The following is a 6,721-nucleotide window of genomic DNA, read 5'->3' on the forward strand; positions in this document are numbered from 1 at the left end:
GCAATACTAGCGCTCGACCTCAAAGGGGCTGTTAATAACGTATAATACGAGGCAATTCTGCGAAACCTTAACAATGCAGGATGCGGGGAGAGAACATGGAACTACAATGTAGACTTTCTTTCAGACCGCACAGCCACACTTACAGTCGGAGATATCACCTCAGATCCCATCACCCTCGCAAGTAGAGGTACACCCAAGGCTCGTTCCTCTCTGCGCTTCTATTTAACATCGCACTCATGGGTCTCCCGGCAAGGCTGGAGAGTATTCCAGATTTAAACCATTGGCTCACGCAGATGATATAATAATTGAGACTTACACTGACTCACTCGGGAGACTTCAAGACTGCCTGCAGCAAGCAGCCGACGCCGTAAAGTAGTACGCAAAGGAAAGCGGGCTGGAGTGTTCCCCACAGAAGTTAGAACTCTTGGTGGTCCGACGTCGTCGTACTAAAAGTGACAAGGACAGCATCGAAATAATTTCAGGGTATCGAAACCCACTCAGCGTACTTGGGCTTTTTGTGCAAGCTGACACAAAATGGGACATAATGCTCCAGCGCATCACCAGAACGACCGAACAACATGTGAATATGATTCGTAGAGTCACAAAGAGACACCGGGGCATGAAAGAACACAATACCATCTGTCTTATCTAGGCGTTTGTTCTATCGACGCTGACGTACGCAGTGCCCTACACGACTCTGACAAATATAGATACAGAAAAACGTAACACCCTTATCCGTAAAGCTACGAACAAAGCCGTTGGGATCGCCATGAGCGCGTCAACTGACAGGCTCCTTCGCATGGGTCTGCACAACACGGTAGACGAGCTCATAGAGGGCCACCTCTCAAGCCAGAGAGCACGGCTCGCAAGGACAAAAACCTGTCAAAAACTGTTGCACGGAACCAAATGAAGCTCCCCAGACGTAAAGCCGAACAAGCAGCTTCCTGAGCGGTGGCGGCATAATGTTTTATCCAATCCACTGCCATAAAACATGCACCTGCTTCACCACTCCGGTCAACGAGAAGCTACAGCGAGGGCCTTAGACAAGAAATACGGCACCCTCCCGGAAACACCCTACACGGATGCAGCCGCCATCCGTGGTAGAAGAGAAAAGACAGTGGTATTCACCACAAAGCAGAGCTCCTTGTCAGTGCCACCGTAATAACCGCATCGACCAAAGAAGCGGTGGAGCTAACTGTGGCGCTGGCCCTCACGCAGACGGACGCCACGGTGGTTGTAACAGACTCCCAGGAAGCGTGCAGGAGCTTCACGTGGAATTTGGTGGCACCAGCAACGCACCGCATGATCTCAACCGAATTCCCCGGCAGAAATGTAAGAATTGTGTGGCCGCCTGCACATGCTTTCATGGAGGGCAACAAATATTCGCACCAAAAGGCCCGAGAACTTGGCGACCAGGCCTCAGAATAACTAGAGAAACCTATACCTCTTGTAACATGCCACGAAATGTTACAGCATTAGAAGCTTAATCGACGGACTTTCCCGCTACCTCCCCCCAATCATACGAAAACTCATGAAACAGCACTTAGACTCTTACAAACCAACACCTTCCCGCATCCAATATCCCACACCAGATATCCCCCACACAATATCCAGTTCGACTGCATCATATGTTTCCAACTCAATACTCTGCTGTATGCCAGTTTTGTTCACAACCCGGAACTCTAGCTCATATTATAATACAGTGTGTGTGCAATCCCAAACTCCCACCTCTGCGATCCCATCTTCCCACCCCTGAGCGGTGGGAGAACCTGTTGACCAGCGACCATCTGGACGTCCAGCAGCTCCTGGCATCCAGAGTGAAGGCTCTCCGCTCACTTGATGGATTCCCGGACTAGGGAACCACTGCCACTTTTGAAAGCTCGAATAAACGTTTTCTCTCTCTCTCTCTCTCTCTCTCTCTCTCTCTCTCTCTCTCTCTCTCTGTCTCTCTCTCCAGCAGAATGAAAATGCTGCCAAGAGCCTGGCACACTAAGACATATTATTCTAGAGTCTAGAAAAAACAAGCACCCACCACCCCTTTCCTGTATCCCAAATCCTCAAGGGTAGTTGGAAACACTGGTATCCAGCCTCTGTCTCTCAGACCAGCTCCTGCTCACCGAGACGGCAGCCGGTGCTGAGACAGCTCATGGATTCCTGTGAAAAGGGAACACCGCAAGGGAAAAAGAACACCTCAAATGCTCTGACAATAAACGTTTCTCTCTCTCTTGAATCAGCAGACCCCTGGATGGTGCGAACACGCTTTTTGCGATACAGGCATGAGTGAAGGAAGCTCCAAAGATCGGAGAAAAGTGCATGGCATTTGAGTTCTGAGGTGACGCGGAGGGCGTTCATCCACTGTGTAGGCCTCATCTAGTGATTTCTACGATTCTAAGCCGTCCTGGTAGGCTGGTAGGCTTATGTGAGGCATTTTACAGCTGGCAATATGGCAGAATTTGGAGCGCAACAAAAAGCCCAGAGGAACAAACAGAGTAGACGAGACAGGCTATTGTCACGAAGCCAAGGACGGCGCAGTTGTTTTGAAGGAGAAACAAGTTTATTGGAGCGAACTTGTGCTCCCCTAACAACTCAAAAGAATACAGAGGCGGCGAAGCAGCGGTCAACAAAGTGACTTGCGTCGGCGAGTGTCGCAGAATCGAATGCCGCGGCGTCTGCTGTGCAGGCTTTTATCTTTCGGCGCGAGAGTTTCTGGAACCGTCGATTCACATCCAGAACATTGTAGATCACAGAAGATTTATCTGGGCTAGCGGCGTTAGGGCGAAACACTCTGTTTATCTGAATGAGATAGCCCGTGCGGGATAAAAATAAAGAATGGAACACGCGCTTCGCATGGGACACAGATAACAGATCCGGGCGCAGCCAGACATTAAAAGCAAGCAATAAATAAACAAACCCGTATATGGTTCGCGGTAATAAAGCCTTGTGACGGCCCTCTCATAGCGCCTGTCCCGTCTACTCTGTTTCGTCGTCCGTGTTTTTTGTTGCGCTCCAAATCATGACGACTGATCACCAACTAGTCCAGCAAGAAGTTCTCAATATGACAGGAGCGTGGTATGGTGATTACTGAGATATCGAGGATGCCCATCCAACAAAACGTCGGATGCCAAGCATGTTGTTTCACAGAACCGAAACCAAAACTTGTTTGAATGCTAATATTGGACATTGTCCAATCACGTAGCACCTTTACCTGACTTCACTGCGGTTAGTTGGTGCAGCCGCTGCAAACAGCATGGTAGTTTTTCTTCTTCCAGGCGTATTAAAAAATAGAGCCTTATCGCCAGGATAAACGATAAAAAGTGTGTTTTTTTGAGCCACTCTATGCAGTGCAGCAAAAATGGGAGCTTGATAAATTCGTTTCAGTATTCCTTTACGGTCCTAGAAGAGTCAAGGTGGTCCAGGGGCTCTGTGTTCGTCTAGTATACCCTAATACTGAAAAAAATAGTACAGTTAACTAATCCTCTTGCATTAAAACCACTGCGCCAGTGACATACTGCTCCACAGTGATGGAAGTAAGCCACTTGAAAGGGATCTCGGGAGTGCCATGGTTGCTGTTCATTGCCCAAGCCATCTGACGAAACGGCACTCATATAGTTAAGTATCTTTTGAACGCGCATCGACAGGGGCTCTCATTGCGGAAAAACGTGTTTGCAATTTCCTTTCGTTATTCTCTTCTGCAATTTCGTTTCCTTTGCCGACCAGCTATGTACGTCCTTATTCTAAACCTCTGTGTCCGCCGTGCGAAAGAGGAAGTTGGGGAGCTAGAGAGCGCACCAGAAAATGTGGGTTTTCAGTTTCGGCAAACGCCCTTTTCCGTACATTGGGTAGTGTAGCGCCCCGGCAGGGACAGCCGGTGACGTACATATCGTGATACGGTCTGGTGTAAAAGTTGGTTTCACTCATTCAGCGATAGGTTTTAATGCAAAGCTTTGTACCTCTGCCAGCCAACGGTTATTTCGTGGCGTGCGGGACAATAAACTCACAACGCGCCAAGAGGGTTTCGCTTACGGACCACACTGTAGATCACGCGGCAAATTTACCCAGCGTTCCCCGCGCGCCGGAGCTTCTCACCTCGGCGGTCGCGTTGGCGGGACGTTCCGTCGGCTTTGTCGTCTGCTTTAACGGCGGTCGTTTGGGGCCTGTTTTGGCGCAACTTCGCGTCTATTGCGCGCTTTCGTCGCATGGCTTCATTAACTTGTTCGACAGCACCTCCTGGGCAAACCGGACCCGACCGAATTTTATGGTAGTACGGCAACGATACGTTAACGATTGGTTTCGAGGGAGGGAAAACAAAATATAAGACCACATACAGACGTTTGGCTGAGGGAGAAACGCTAGAGAAACGCACTGCCTACCACGAATGCGACTCCCTTTTCTAAATTGATGAATACCAATTCGGTTTGTATTAACAGGTATTTCAAAAGGCGAAAGGGGCAACTCCTTCTGATAAATAGCGATTATAAAAATTTCGTCAGCTCTTTCGCAATTCTCAAACTTACTAAACTAAGTAGTTTAAATCGGTATAATACAGAATCATTAAGCTCACATGCCGAATAGTTTCGGTGTCTGGGCTTGTGTCGCGTGGCTGTGTAGCCCGAAGCTAGCACATCAGGGGGCTAGGTTCCGCTGTTTCACCATTACAAAGGCGCTCCTATGCGTTTTCTTTCTCCAGACTCACGGCCGGGCTACAGCGGCGCGTCCACCGCTCTAGCCCGAGCGTGTCCGACGGTGCTGCTACGTTCGGGACGCCGCCATCCCTCACCCCCCCTTCCGCCCCCCCCTCCCTTCCATGAATTTCAGGTAACGGCTGGCAGAATCTCTTATTTCACTCTTTGTAGAGCCACGTGTGTGAATTCAAGTGACGTTTTATGGGCAATGGTTGTGGGTGTCGTTTAAAGCTTTGCTTTCCTATTCCCCTCACAGCGTGGCGTGGATTGGAGCCATTTTTGTCTAAGACGATTTTTTTTTCGCGTGCTACTTTCATAAAGCGTTTGCTCAAACAAGCTTAAAACGAACCTAACCTATGCATCCTGTAGTATGGGGTGCTCATGAATCGACATTTCTCTACGTTCATGACTGCGTATGTGCTTGGAGCGCGCGCCCGTTTATATAGAAGATGGCTCACCTTCCCCCTATAGAGCTCGCGAAAGAGCCATATAGGAGGCGGGTTCGATTCGCGGCCGCGGCGGCCGCTTTCCTGATGGAGGCGAAAAGCAAAAACGCCCGTGTGTACGAGATTTCAGCGCACGTAACGATCCCCATGTGGTCAAAATTATTCTGGACCCCTCCCCTACGGCGCGCCTCATCGCCTTCGTTGCGTCAGCGCGTTAAACTTGACAATCCTATCCTATCCGAAAGAGCCACCAAAAGTTTTGAGGATGAGGAGTGCATTTTTTACCTGTTATGGTTAGCTTATTGTCGGTTAATGAGGAATGCTTTACCAAAGCTTAAATTTAATAAAGCAATCCTTTCTTGGTCTAACTGATGGCGGTGTCAGGGCCAAAACGCACTGAAGTAAAGCAAATTTTACAAAAAGAGAAGGCACACTATGACGGCGATGATTAAAACAAAACGCTTCCCGTGGAACGAATAAAACGCAGGGCTCTAGCGGTACGAAGCCGACGTCTCTCCGATTGTGCCACCATCGGAATCCCGTTGCTCAGCATTTCTTTTTGGTTTATTGCGGGGGCGTCGGCTCTGGGCTTTGGCGGAGTTGAAGGCAATAAATTGCGTGTCTCTATTACATGCCACCTCTTCATTCCCACTACACTTTCAGCGCATTCTCTTTTCAAAGTCGACATACCCTCCTGTCTAACGACGACGACGGTCTCACGATGACGATGGGTGGGAAATGGGCACCCAGCTTTTTTGTGAGTGAATGGCGTGCTGTCGTCTGAGTTTGTACTTTGACTGGCAGGCCATTTCCACTTTGATCGTTAAGGCTAGAGCTTTGACACTTAGGCTGTTTGCCCTTTGGTCGTTCATGTTTGACTTTCACTACAGTGGCTTTGGCTTTGGTACTTTGCCATTTGACTTTTTCACGCAAAAAAACTTCGTGTTTCAACCATCATGGTCGTTAGACTGAGGGGATTTAAAATGTCTGATATTGATGGTTTTTGTGACCTTGTTCTAGATATGTCGTTACCAGGGACTTGGCATGCTCACGAATATGTATGTTTGCTTTTCAGTGCGATCCCAACGTAAATGCCACGCGAAGCGGTTGCAATATGGGATGCACTTGCTTCAGAAGAGGCGACTATCCGAAGCACGGCTATTGTTTCAATGCAAAATTTCGACTCCCATCTTGGTTCATTCACCTTTACCAGGTTGGGCCCCAGCGGAGATACCGCGTTCCGCCGGGAGCAGAGTAGTCATGCACTATTTTCCCACGGACATTCATGGAAGAGAGAAAATAAAAGTTGTTGGTTTCAGTGGTTGCACTGTGGTTCTTTCTCTTTTCAAGTTTTAAAATAGGTTATATGACTTGGATAAGGAGAGGTTAGGGAAGACACCAAAATCCACGCAGGGAGGATACGGGTTCACTCGGAGGCACAAAATTGGTTCTCTTGGTGCAGGATAAGAATGGGTGGGCGCTCATGGGCATGCATATTTGTGACATGTTGTATATTTTTGATCTTTCGAAATCAATAGCAGTGAGGTGTCAGTAATGATGTCGTCATCCTAAGTAGGCAATGTGTTGTAAAAA

The 6,721-nt window shown here is 48.5% G+C and overlaps 1 long non-coding RNA gene across 1 annotated transcript in view; it reads left to right on the forward strand.

Annotated features, from left to right (window-relative positions):
* LOC144147233 (uncharacterized) overlaps nt 1-6,446 on the forward strand; it is a 58,062-nt gene extending 51,616 nt beyond the window's left edge. The window contains exon 3 of the long non-coding RNA XR_013317871.1: nt 6,204-6,446. This is a non-coding gene — a long non-coding RNA (uncharacterized LOC144147233). The remainder of the gene's footprint in view (nt 1-6,203) is intronic.
* The last annotated feature ends 275 nt before the right edge of the window (nt 6,447-6,721 follow it).

The sequence above is a fragment of the Haemaphysalis longicornis genome, unplaced genomic scaffold (genome assembly GCF_048455015.1).
Source record: "Haemaphysalis longicornis isolate Haplotype H1 unplaced genomic scaffold, Haemaphysalis longicornis Haplotype H1 scaffold_7, whole genome shotgun sequence".
Taxonomy (NCBI): Eukaryota; Metazoa; Arthropoda; class Arachnida; order Ixodida; family Ixodidae; genus Haemaphysalis; species Haemaphysalis longicornis.